We start from the raw sequence: 14,279 nt of genomic DNA, 5'->3' as shown, positions 1-14,279 counted from the left end.
TGGTGTCGGAGTATTGTTGCCTCCCTGAGTGGTAACGTGTTTGTTAATCTCTGCGGTGTGCACTACAGCCAACCCATGTTTTGGATTTTGTCTGCTTACCTGTTGTCCTGTATCCTTAGCCGGATCCATCACCCGCTTGCCTGTCAGCTGCTGGTAAAGCCGTATTTCCGGGATCACTTCAAACATCAATCGCATCTTTACCTTCGCATCCTGGAGATTCTCGCCCAAACCTGTACTGCCAGTGTGAGAAGTGAGCTCTCCAACTCTCCCCATGTTTATTGCCGCTTTTTACTGATTGTTTGGTATCTCCAAACCGTCCAAAGACATGCAGCTTGTGGGGATAGGTTAATTGGACAATCCAAATTGCCACTAGGTGTGAATGTGCGAGTGAATGTGAGTGTGAATGGTTGTCTGTCCCTATGTGTTAGCCCTGCGACAGACTGGCGACCTGTCCAGGGTGTACCCCGCCTTTCGCCCTATGACAGCTGGGATAGGCTCCAGCGCCCCCCGCGACCCTGAAAAGGATAAGCGGAAGCGAATGGATGGATGGATGGATGTTTGGTATCTTCCCCTAAAATTTCGTTTTCCTTTTTCTCGTAGATCAACCCTGTGTGTGCCGATTATACCTTTCCCTCCGAGTGCGTGTCAGCCCCCTTTCCTGGTTTCCCTCCGTTTATTTATCACTGTACATAATCTCCCACCCTGTGTAAATAATCCAGACACTGTAAATAAAGAGCACTTTCTGCATTCCCTGCGTTTGTTCTGCCATAGAGTCCATTCGTTCAGCCTAACAGACAAGCCCTGGGAATCTTTAAGAGAGAATGTGCAACTAACTTTCTTATGTATGTCTAATTGTGTGAAGTTGACACATGGCAAGGGCCATGTGGCAAACGAGGATTTTCTGGGGAGGCTTAAATTACAGGTGGAAAAAGGTAAAGTGATGGAAGAAGAAAATGAGATGCAGATGCAGACTGAGGCTATGAGAGAGGCGACAAGAGGATCAGTGAGGGGTGGAGACCACCTCCAGCTGACGACCCGCAGAGAGCTGTACCACTGGGCTTCCTAGAGAGCATCAACAGGAGATGGTGGACAACAGAATGGTTATCTGAAGGATAAGGGGAGCATGCCAAGCTCCAACCGAAAGCACAGAGGAAGTTCAGGGATGGCATCATGATTCTGTAAACAACACAGAAAACAGATGCTATGGCGGTGACAGGAACTGACTGACGGCAATTTCTCAAAGATTATCACCTAATGTTTTTTCGCTGTGCCATACAGAGGTTGACACTCTACAGAGGGTCTTCCTTTGTGTCATTGTTGTTGTCATTTGCATTATGAACACTTCTACAAGACTGCTGCTGAAATTTTGAGCCATGGACGTGGTCATGACTCAACAGGAGGGAGCAGCATAACAGCAGTAAAACAACTGGATCCAATTTCCTTTTAAAAATAACATTGCTGAAAGATCAACATGGATTCACCAGAGTCACTACAAGAAGATCACGCACCTTGACGCTGAGCCCGAGTCCAACTACAAAGGGGGAAGAAAGCCTCTAGGACCTTCCATCTCAAACCCGGTGAAGAAACCAATGACTCCCTTACCTTTAGTCAGCAACAAGGATGACAGCGTGGCTGAAAGTATTCCTGTTCGTGACGACAGCTGAAGCACTATGGGACCGAGGAAGCCACACTCAATAACCTCATGGCTATTCTACGAACTTTTGGTGGCAGATGATGAACACCACGGCGCACCTTAACAACAAGATGGACTGCTACGTATGTGCCCACATGCCACTATCCACTCACAGCTCTGGATTATGGCCGTATAACATTCTTGCTAACCGCATCCCAAGGTGGGGTGTGTAAGCTAATTGGTGAGACATGTTGCACATTCATTCCAGACGAATACTCCACTGGCAGCGACATCTATGAGGACCTACAGAACTTAACCGTGCTGCAAAGGCATGTGGCAGACCACACACCATGAGCCTCAACACAGGATTGGCTCGCATGGCTGACTTCTGGACCTTGGTAGCACATGCTACTGTAGATTGTGACCCCAGTATTTGTTGTTTTAGTTCTTATGTTTATTGCTGTGACCTGTATTCTCCCCTGCATAAAAAGCATGATACAAAGGATGGTGACTAATACCTTTATTTACTACACATTTGCCCAGGAGGACCCAAAGAAGGACATGGAAGATTGCATTTAAATGAAGTAAGCATTGAAAATGCACCTGAAAGTGATGCTGTACTGATAATTGAAAACACAAGCTTTTAAAATGTAAAACAGGAGGGAATAATGTTAGCAACCTACAACACATACATTAAACCTATTTAAAAAGCTACACATTGCCATTTAAAAAGCTAGAATGCTTTTGTTTGCTCCCGAACCCAACAACAAGATCATGTTGATCCAACACATCTCTTCCTTAGGCTGACTGAACTGTGGGAGCACACTGCCTCCGATCCAGAGCTACAGAAACTGAGCACTGTCACAATGAAGGCCTGGCCTTGCAGACAAACTCAGCTGCTCACAGAAATTCGTGAATACTACCCATATCAAATAAACTCCCCCTTGAAGATGACATTGTCAAGAAAGGCCTGAAGACAGTGATCCCAAAGTCTTTACAAAAGGATTAAATCACTGTCCTCCACAGAGGGCACCCAGACACAGAAGCTACTAAACGCAGGGCCCATGCTATCATGTTTTGGCCCACAATAACTGAAGATATAGGGCAAGAAACAATTGCGTGTCCGGTGTGCAACAGTACCAGGCCACATAAACAAAAAGAGCCACTCAAGCTCACACACTAGGTTCTCCAGCTGAAAGGCTCATGTCAAGGCAAACATGCACTATCATGCAACATCTGCTGGTTCCCAGGCCCAAAAGCAACACAGCTGTTAAGACAAGCCTAGTTCATAAGCGCCATGCACAAAAGAAATGCTATGACAACTCCAGCAGACCACTCCGTCCCCTCGTGCTAAGTGAGGTTGCAAACGCATCATGGACATGACTCCTTAGGGACTAATAAGAAATCCAGATCATACATTGTCCAGTCAGGAGGCGGAGAGTATAGGCGGAACCGCAGGCATGTCCTCCCAGTCCCTGAAGCACCACCACAACACAGAGATTCCCACGATGACTCTACCGTGGTCCAACCATCAACCGCCTGTTCCCCAGAGCACAAAGAAAACGAAATCCATGGAAACTACATGTAACGTGATGTTGACAAGGTCAAATGTTAAATGTTTACTATATTCTTACCAATGACAGTTCCAGGTTTGAAGTGAATGGTTAATGTCCAGGCTATAATGTTGTGGATTAGAATCTGTTGTTTATACAGTCTTAACCTAAAGAAAGGGGACATAGAACATCTGACTGGTATTGTTTAATAATGGGGGTTGAATAGGGTCCCGAAAAGCGCTATATAAATGCAATCCATTATTATTATTATTATTACCTGTTCAGAATAGTGCACTGCGCATGCATGCAGTAAGAAGACGCTGGAGTCAAGCTGCTTGCATGTAATGCCTGCTCAGTTACCCATTAAACAAAGCTTGCAAGGAATCACAAATCCAGCGTCTTTACTAAACATCAAACATTGTCCTTTGAGATTTTAACATAAGACTGAGGATGATATAAGACTAAAGATTTAAACAGTTTTAGATCCAGTACACTCACTGAGCACTCTACAGCCTGGTAACACATAAACTTTAAATAAAAACTAGTGTAATTTGTTCTTTTCATGTAATAACATCGTTCACATTTTGATCAACAGCTAGATTCACAGTTAAGTAAACCTAATGAGGGAGACCATCAGGACCAAGCTGGGTTTCCTGGGTCCAGAGGTTTGGAGAAACTTCCTCCCTTTCTTTTATCACAGCTGTCCTGTGCCAGATGTTCTGTTGACCCACTGAGAGAGGCATAATTTCAGAAACATCAGAAAGACTAAAGCTCATTGCATAGATCAATGATCTTCACCATTGATCTCTACAGCTCCCTCAGAGGGAAATCTTCAGAGCTTCACTGTTGGCTCGCTCCAGAAAATGGATAAACCAAGTTTCATGAACAAGCGTGATGGACACCTTTGCTTTGTGTAATGTTAGAAGTACTCAGATAATCTTCAGAGGCTCTGGACTTTTACATAAAAATATTATATTCAGTCCTGTAGAAAGTTATATATTTAAATATACATTATCCTGTCTGGTTACTCTGGAGCTGTACTTTTTCAGTTTTATGTCAGTAAAGAAGTTCAATCCGTACTTCAACTTTTACTGAAGCTTTATTTTAACACAAGTATCTGTACTTCTACTGAAGTAAATATTGCCTGTAAATTTGCCACCTGTGGTATTAATCTGAATAATACACTTCTGATTTAAGTCAAAATCAGAGCTGACTTTGGTTGCAGCTGATTAGCTCAGTGTCAGGGTTACTGGTTTTCTTCCCAGCTTGCATTTGTCCTACCTGCAGAGGGGGAGTTCCAGGACTGAAGTTAGGTAAATGGCTGTCAGCTCTCTGCAGAGAGATGCAGACCAGCAGCAGAAACACAGAGAATTCACTAAGCTTCATCTACAATTTCATCAGGTGATTAATAAATCTTGACAACCCACAAATGCCTTGTCTTCTTCTGTGAAAACAAAAGACTGAAGCAGACAATAACTGAAGAGAGATTCAGTAATCCTCTTAGCCTGCTTTAAGAGTCACATGACTAGAGGATGACATCACACTGACGCGCCAATCACTGATGGACATTTCACTGTTACTGCATCACAGTCACTGATGGACCTCTGACCCCCTTATTAATCAGTTGCCTACAGAACATCTGTTTAAATAAAGCTTTATTTTAGAAAGAGGCTTTATATGAGGCTCCTTTTTTCCAAGAAAGATGTACAGGTCTTTTTCTACACAGAACCATACACCTGTGTGTACCTAGGTGTATGTTTTCTTTCTTATTGGTGTTTATCTTTATTTGCTCTTTGCTTCACTGCATAATGAAAAGCAGTTTAATTAACTGCATTTTCATTACTTGCTGCAGCCCACTTCTGTTGCTGAAAAAAAGTGTGTAAACTTATTTTAAACTAAAACATTTTTAGTCTTACTTAGACCTTTTCAAGAATCCAGGGTTGTGGTTTTTGTGTTGAGCAGGAGTTCCTATCGGCTGTAACAGTGAACTCGTTGTATCAGCCCCTGAAGGAGTTTCAAATTATCTGACATAATAGATTTGGCCCACTGCTGTCTCAGGGAGTGAATGGTGAATGGTCACTGAAGGCAGCAGTGACTCTGCACACTTAGATCTATTTTGGACTCGGACCACTCCTACCGTCTGCTATGAAATTTATCTCAATGACTGGACTTCACTTCAGTTCTGCTCTTAAACCAAGAATGTTACAGGACTCAGAGCAGCTTTGAAGTTAATCTCCAAGAATGAAGGGACTAACTGTCCCACAAACTCAGAATACACCTAACATTTAGAAATTTCATGTACCATAATAATAATGTTGCAGTGTTCACACCTATTTACACACAAGGCAAAGTGTCATCAAGTATTTAAAACTATGATTTATTGGTGACACAGAGCAGACTGATCAGCTGAACACATACAGTCTTACAGATTTACACTGAATTATGTATTACATAGTATCAGTCAGAATGTTTTTATCATTGCACTCTGGCTTGTTCACTAATATATTTCTTATCAGGTTTATTGATTCCTCCTTAACTAAAACTTACTCTCTGCAGTAGGGGGTGGGGTCTTAAATAACTTTCAGCATTAGAGACAGGGGCGATTTTAGCCCATTTTTAGGGGTGCTTAAGCACCCCCAAAAGGAATCAAAGCACCCCCAAAGATTTCTTACTTTTTTTGACAATATTTGCTCTTTGTGTGACACATTACTAAAAATATAAAAAGCATACAGTACTGTACTTGTTTGAGACGTAACATTTTAACAACAAAAGTATATATAATCCCCCCCCTCCCAAAATGGTTTGTTCCAGCAGACGCAGCGGAGTGGAGGTTTAAGTGCCTGGCTTAAAACAGGACATATTAGCTGCATTTAACCTTCAGTTACTCTTTATATAGTTAGGTAGGAGTCAGACCATGTTTCTTTTTAGCTGAAAAGCATTACACCAGGTAACCTGCAGTGTTGAAAACGTGTTTTCCGACAATGTTTGCTACCCTACAATCCGTCCTGCTCTGTAGTAAAATCAGCGACATTTGACCGTCCTGTTGCTCCCATTGAAATGTATACAGCCTATTTAAAATCTAAAACTTAAAATTGTCCGCAGCCTACTTTTGGTTACCACTGTCCTGTTTGAAATGGATACTAACTAGCTAACTGACTGAATGCCCATTAACCTTATGTGGCGAGACGAGGATGGGGTATAAAGTAAATACTCTTTGCAGTTTTAAAAAGACAACGCCACCCTGGGAATTTCACCCAGAGAATACTGAAAGTAACACTAAATCACCAGAAAGGCACTTAGGTTCGCTATACTCAGTCCAGAGACGATGTTCAATGATCAACAAATTCACAATTTATTAATAATTATTTAAAACACCATATAAAAGCACAATCATAAATATTCAAATACAAATATGCTTAAAAAGGTATTCAGAGCTGAGGCTTACCAGTGGAGGGGCAGGGATGCCACACACAAACTAAAGAAAGAAAACACACCCAAAACACAAGTGCCACAGACTATCACACACACACACTAATAAACTAAACAAGGCAGGTGTGTACACTCAAGGGATCCCACCACCAAGGCACCCTAGTCTCCTCCACGTCGGCACTCCGCATCTGAATAAAAAGAAACAAAGAAAATTTTAATATATTACAACAAACTAATGTGTAGCACTGGGGGATAACCCAACTGCAGGACCACACTGGTGATCTACAGCTAGAAAAAGGGCCTCCCACCAGTGGTGTAACAAAATTCCAAACTACAAATCAAAAGCAATAAAACAACATACAATCTGGATAAAACTCTAAAATCTGGAGCAAACGGAATCACCGTACTGCTCCAACTTGCCGTCCACACGACGATAAGTTAACAGTCAATTAATATGCACGCCAGCTGACTCCGATAACCGGCATGCATATGGCCGTTGTCCACGCCGACGTCCACTGTAAAAGCTGACAGCAGCAGGGAAGAATTCTCACAACGGGAACAGACGGTAAAAGCACAGCAAGGCAAAACAGCAGCACTTCAGTTCACGTAACTTGGCGCAAAACTAAGGCCCACACTTCCTGCGAAACATAATAAATAATTACTATAAAAGAACAATAGAAGGCAGAGAGCGTAACAAAAGTTGATTACGTACCAAGTAAGCCGGGTCACAGAACGTAAGCAGAATAGCTCAGAGGAGGCTTCTATAGCTACGACCAGCCGCGATGGAGACTTTAGAGGAGTAACCCACAAACGATCTCCACCACACCGAGGAAGTCAGGTGACCAAAAAGGAAATCACAGGCAAGCAATGCAGAAACACTCAAATGGCCACTATTTATACCAGCGCCCCCTAATGGGCCAGGCTGAAAGTGGGTTGGACCGAGGGATAACATTCATCCTGCCACATTCTACCCCTCCTTCTTGCATCGTCGCCCCGACGATGAATTACAAAGACACCCAGATTAGTCCCAAGGCCTAAAAAATGCAGAGACAGCATGTACCCTAGGCTCAGAAATAGAGTTAGCAGCCCCTTGTGCCACCTCCCCTGTTGGTCTTGGGAGATGATGGATGTTTGAATGCTGGCCAGCTGTGGACCGGGTTGTTTTTCGCACCACCACATTTCTTGTATCAGAACTCGTAGAGAGAGCAGGAAGAGAGCTAGATGGAACTGGTGCTACACTCGGAGTAACTGTACCAGTGGCTGGAACATCGGAAGTTCGGTCGTCTGGTGGAAGCAACAACTCAGGGCTACTTGGAATCACTGCCACTGGGCTGTAAGATGGTGAAACATTTACTTGAGGAGCTCCTATGCTCAGGAATAACAGGTCACTGTCACATGATGAGTCATGTCCTGATTCTGGGGAGGATATTTCTGGGCCATGTGAGCTACTGCTTGGAGCAGGCCCTTCTGATGGTGTAGCTGCCGTTACCACAGCCTTCAACAAGGTACGATGAACATGCTTCACACTGCTGGGATCATCTGCAGGTGCAATGGTATATACTGCCCCACCTCCTTTAGGTGCCTTCAGGATTCTATATACCACGGGTTTCCATCGATCTTGGATTTTACATCTCCCTCTTCCACTCAGATCGCGCAGGAACACCAACTGGCCATTGTTCAATGGTGCCTCTTTCACCTTTTTATCATGGTGCCTCTTTCTGCGGTCGGCAGCCAATTGCAATCGTTCCTTGGCTCCTTCATGTACAACCTGTAGCCGGGCTTGATGCTCCTGAATCCACTCGTGCACATCTCCACTGATGGGGTCCGGTACTCTGCCCAACAGAAAGTCCACTGGCAACCTGGGTTCTTGCCCAAACATCAATAAGAATGGGGTTTCCCCAGTAGCCTGATGGGGAGTGGTATTATAACAGTAGAGTAACTGGGGCAAACATACATTCCAGTCTCTTTTTCTGGATACTGGCAGGGTCCGCAACAAATTGTGCAAAGTCCTATTAAAACGTTCACACTGACCATTTCCAGCCGGATGATAAGGAGTAGTGTGGGACTTCTCGATACCATAAAACCTGCAGAGCTGCTGGATCAGGGAGCTTTCAAAGTTACGACCCTGATCGGAATGGATACGCGCTGGTACACCAAACTTTGAAAACCACTCAGTCACGAGAACCTGGGCCACTGTAGCAGCACATTGGTCACGAGTGGGGACAGCCAATGTATACTTGCTGAAAACATCAGTCATCACCAAAACGTTCTCCAGCCCATTCCGGGAAGGTTCGAGCAAGGTGTAATCAATGGCCAAGATTTCATTTGGTCGAGAAGCCAACAAATGTCCCATGAAACTTTGAGCTGCTGGTTGGGTGTCTTTTGCAACTTGGCAACGTTCGCATCTCTGACACCAACGAGCTACCTCAGCAGACATACCTGGCCAATAGCACCGTGAGCGGAGAAGCGCTAGGGTCCTTTCCACACCTTGATGGCCGTGCTCCTGATGAACATGAGTCAACACCTGCTCAATTAGTGCACTAGGCAGCAAAAGCTGAAGTACCACCTCGGCACCGTCAGGGCGATGAACCTGACGATACAGAACTCCTTCCCTTTCAATCAGACGATCCCATTGTCGTAGCAGCACCAGGGCAAGTGGAGCAAGCTGCTGCCGCTCCTCAAAGCTGGGTCGCTGCTTCTGTCTCCAGAACACCAAGATCTCTTTTATCACTGGGTCGACCTGTTGGAGGGTATGAAGATCAGGAGTAGTGAGATGGGGCAAAACCGTAATGGCAGCTTGTGATACCTCAGCTGGTCCCAGCCGCAAGGCTTGTTGAAGAGGTCCAGGCAAGGCTGTACCAGGAACCATGGCTTTAATCTCCTGAGGATCAGGTGGATGCTGGCGAGATAAAGCGTCTGCATTCTTATTACTCCTTCCTGACCTGTACTTTAAGTCAAAGTCAAACGAAGCGAGCTGAGCTGCCCAGCGCTGTTCAGTAGCCCCAAGTTTAGCAGAAGACAAGTGACTAAGAGGATTGTTGTCGGTGTAAACAATACACTTATGGCCCAACAAGTACTCTCTAAATTTCTCAGTCATGGCCCACTTAAGTGCCAAAAACTCCAGCTTCATTGAGCTATAATTTAGCATATTGCGCTCAGTGGGCCTCAAACCCCGACTGGCATAGGCTATTGGCCTCACCTTACCTCCCTGCTCCTGGGAAAGCACTGCCCCTAGGCCGGCATGGCTGGCATCCACTTCTAAAATAAAAGGCAAAGAGAAATCTGCATAAGCGAGCACTGGTGCTGTTGTCAGTTTAGTCTTTAATGCCTCAAAACTTTGAGCACACTCTGCAGTCCAGTTCTCCGCGACACCATGCTCTGACCTCTTCTTTGATTTTCTGCCTCCCCACTCTGCCACCAGTCTATGCAGAGGTGCCGCCAACTTGGCAAAACCCTCCACAAAACGGCGATAATAGCTGGCAAACCCAAGGAAGGAGCGTAGTTCCGAAACAGTCTTAGGAGGCTGCCAGTTAGCCACCACTTCCACCTTGCTAGGGTCCGTAGAGACACCTTGATCGGAGATGACATGGCCTAGGTAGCGAACCTCCCGCTGGAAAAAGGCACATTTGGCAAGCTTGGCTTTTAAACCTTCCTGCTGAAGCCGACCTAGCACCACATCCAGCCGCTCAAGATGTTGCGATACTGTTGATGAAAAGATTACAATGTCATCAAGATAGAGAAGCAGAGACTGGCACTGTTGATCACCGAAAAGGCGTTGCATTAGTCTCTGGAAGGTGCTAGGGGCATTACAGAGCCCAAATGGCATTCGGTTCCATTCAAATAGGCCGAAAGGAGTACAGAAGGCAGTCTTGGGCCTATCCTCTTCCGTAACTGGGACCTGATTATAGCCACTTGCTAAATCCATGGTGGAAAACCAACGGGCACCAGTCAGCGCATCTAAGGATTCTTCAATGCGCGGCAGGGGGAATGCATCTTTCCTTGTCTTGTTGTTCAGTTGCCGATAATCAACACACATGCGCGGGCTGCCATCCTTCTTCTTAACGAGCACAATGGGAGAAGCATAGGGGCTGCTACTCTCTCTAATCACCTCGGCCCCTAACAACTGGTTAATATGCTCTTTCACAACCTCGTACTCTGAAGGGGGGATGCGCCTATAACGCTGCCGCACGGGGATATCGTCTAAGACTGGAATGTCATGGGAGATCAAGTTAGTGCAACCCAAATCAGTGTCATGAACAGAAAAGACAGAGCTGTATTTCTTAAGGAGAGACCTCACCTGTCCCTGTTCCTCTGCGGACAGTTTAGACAAATCAATCCCTTCCATCTGATCCTGCACAGTAGGAGTGGCGGTGTGAGATGCCATTGTGGCTACGTTAGGGAGTACTTCTGTCACACCAGCGGGCAAACTGACCACATGAACATCTTCCAGGGTCCCTATAACGGTCCTAGGGTAAAGCAAGACCGCCGTGGTCCCTACATTAACAACTGGTATGTATGCAGTACCTCTAACCACTCGAACCAATGCAGGGGACGCTAAAAGTCCAGCAGGCAAGTTAACATCAGTAGGTTCAAATAAGACAGTGGCACCTGAATATTGCTCAGAACAGGTGGCGGCCACTACTTTCATTACACCACCCGGAATGCAACATGCTCGCTTACCCCTCACTCTCACATGGCCAGACAAATCCAGTGGGGCTCTTATACTAACGTCATGGCACTTTTGCAGCGCCTGCACAAGGGGTTTAGGGGCCTCGGTGACAAAGCCCAAACTAAACAATGCTTCACCGTGTTGCCCAAAAAGCTCGTGGTAACACTTCCGAATGACATTCATCCCCAATACACCCGGAACCGTGGAAGGTCCTGCACCTGGAGGATCTTTAACGACCAACACGCCACACTGTGGAAGAAACTTGTCACAGAGCTCTACACTTAGCTCGATATAGCCAAGGTAAGGAATGGACAACCCATTAGCCGCTTTAAGCTGCAACCAATGACAAGCTTGGAGACGCTCTTGACCCCAGGACTCAAAATGCTGGCGGAAAAAACTTTCAGTAATGGTAGAGACCATGGACCCCGTATCAACCAAACAAGGTACTTTTATACCGCCCATGTCCACATCTATATGAGGACAGGATGAAATTAATTTGGAGACTGCCTCTGGACCATTAGAAGCAACCCTTGAGCCAATAGACACCCCACCCGAACTGTGGCTCGGCAATACGGAGGGTGCTAGTTTTCCGAAGCCGTATTTAAAGGAGAGTGCCTGCGATTATGCAGAGGGGCCTGCGAAGGAGGCCGGGAACGAGGGACGCGTTCCCCATCACACTCCCGAGCAAAATGTCCAGGTTGCTGACAACGACGGCATATAATGGAGTCGCCCCGTCCTGAGCGAGGCATTCGATGGGGGCCCTGCAATCGAGCAATGCTCTGAGTGAGCTGATTAAGTTGCTCCTGCTGGCACTTTAACAATTCCTTCATCTCGCTCATCTCAGACAAATGGGTAGACTGAGCTATTCCTGAGGGACCGCTATGGACCCCATACTGAATGCCATAAACAGAAGGGACAGAACTGCTTCTATGCCTAACGCCACTAGGCAACCCTTCACGTTCCCACCTAATAGCTTCCCCTCTAATCTCCAGCAATGTCAGTGTGGGCTGCCTCCTTACTAGCTGCTTTAACTCCCGCCGCAAGGTACTATCTAAGACCTGTTCAACAAATTGATCTCTTAATAAAACGTCAGCATTGGGCATGCCATTGGGGCACTCGATTTAACTTTTTCCATAAGACCCAAGAGAGCGAGGGAAAACTCTTGCAGTGTCTCACTTTCCTGCTGTTTTCTAGAGAAGAAAGCTTCCTGCAATGCTACATAGGAGTCTGAACAGCCATACAGTTCTTGCAATATAGGAATTATCTTAGCAGGATCAGTCCTCTCTGCACTAGAGCGATATTTGATCTCCTCACGTGCTTCCCCTTCTAGGTGGTCAAACAGGAAAAATGCTTTATCAGCCAAAGACAAATGACGTGCTCTAGCACAACCTTCTATTTCCTCCAACCATTCATTCAACCCTATACCTGATTTTCCTCTAAACATAGGGCACTTTCTGTCACGGGGCACAAAAACTAGTCTCTCTGCTACAGAGACACCAGCCGTTGGGGGGTTAACAGATGATGCAGTTGAAGTAGAAGGTGTAGCACTAGTACCTGACCCAACAGCCCTCTCCTGACGCAGCCTCTCATTGTCTGCTTTCAGCTGCGCGATCAAGTCCCTGAGTTCCTGTAACTCTTCCTCCATCTCTGTAACACAGCTGTGAAATCCCACACCAAAGTAGCTGCTGCTTTGCCTTTATTCTGTACAAAATAATATAAAAAAACAATTTACGTTACACCAAACAAAAAAAGAAGAACACACGTCTCTGTTTTAAAGAGTATATCCTGTCGACAACAACGCCAAGTTTGTGGCGAGACGAGGATGGGGTATAAAGTAAATACTCTTTGCAGTTTTAAAAAGACAACGCCACCCTGGGAATTTCACCCAGAGAATACTGAAAGTAACACTAAATCACCAGAAAGGCACTTAGGTTCGCTATACTCAGTCCAGAGACGATGTTCAATGATCAACAAATTCACAATTTATTAATAATTATTTAAAACACCATATAAAAGCACAATCATAAATATTCAAATACAAATATGCTTAAAAAGGTATTCAGAGCTGAGGCTTACCAGTGGAGGGGCAGGGATGCCACACACAAACTAAAGAAAGAAAACACACCCAAAACACAAGTGCCACAGACTATCACACACACACACTAATAAACTAAACAAGGCAGGTGTGTACACTCAAGGGATCCCACCACCAAGGCACCCTAGTCTCCTCCACGTCGGCACTCCGCATCTGAATAAAAAGAAACAAAGAAAATTTTAATATATTACAACAAACTAATGTGTAGCACCGGGGGATAACCCAACTGCAGGACCACACTGGTGATCTACAGCTAGAAAAAGGGCCTCCCACCAGTGGTGTAACAAAAATCCAAACTACAAATCAAAAGCAATAAAACAACATACAATCTGGATAAAACTCTAAAATCTGGAGCAAACGGAATCACCGTACTGCTCCAACTTGCCGTCCACACGACGATAAGTTAACAGTCAATTAATATGCACGCCAGCTGACTCCGATAACCGGCATGCATATGGCCGTTGTCCACGCCGACGTCCACTGTAAAAGCTGACAGCAGCAGGGAAGAATTCTCACAACGGGAACAGACGGTAAAAGCACAGCAAGGCAAAACAGCAGCACTTCAGTTCACGTAACTTGGCGCAAAACTAAGGCCCACACTTCCTGCGAAACATAATAAATAATTACTATAAAAGAACAATAGAAGGCAGAGAGCGTAACAAAAGTTGATTACGTACCAAGTAAGCCGGGTCACAGAACGTAAGCAGAATAGCTCAGAGGAGGCTTCTATAGCTACGACCAGCCGCGATGGAGACTTTAGAGGAGTAACCCACAAACGATCTCCACCACACCGAGGAAGTCAGGTGACCAAAAAGGAAATCACAGGCAAGCAATGCAGAAACACTCAAATGGCCACTATTTATACCAGCGCCCCCTAATGGGCCAGGCTGAAAGTGGGTT

At 45.3% G+C, this 14,279-nt stretch overlaps 1 long non-coding RNA gene across 1 annotated transcript; it reads right to left on the bottom strand.

The window, feature by feature from the left end:
* Positions 1-6,371: 6,371 nt before the first annotated feature.
* LOC146683497 (uncharacterized) lies at positions 6,372-13,737 on the bottom strand. The gene is made up of 3 exons (XR_014917702.1): positions 13,446-13,737; positions 12,839-12,985; positions 6,372-6,803 (listed from the first exon to the last, which is right to left on the bottom strand). It is a non-coding gene; the product is annotated as an uncharacterized LOC146683497 (long non-coding RNA).
* Positions 13,738-14,279: the final 542 nt, after the last annotated feature.

The sequence above is a fragment of the Copadichromis virginalis genome, linkage group LG22, assembly GCF_057382275.1.
Source record: "Copadichromis virginalis isolate Kocher_CV1m ecotype Utaka linkage group LG22, C_Virginalis_male_GT1.1, whole genome shotgun sequence".
In the NCBI taxonomy this organism is placed as follows: domain Eukaryota; kingdom Metazoa; phylum Chordata; class Actinopteri; order Cichliformes; family Cichlidae; genus Copadichromis; species Copadichromis virginalis.
Note: the sequence above shows the minus strand (reverse complement) of the source record. Positions and strands in the feature narration are given on the sequence as shown.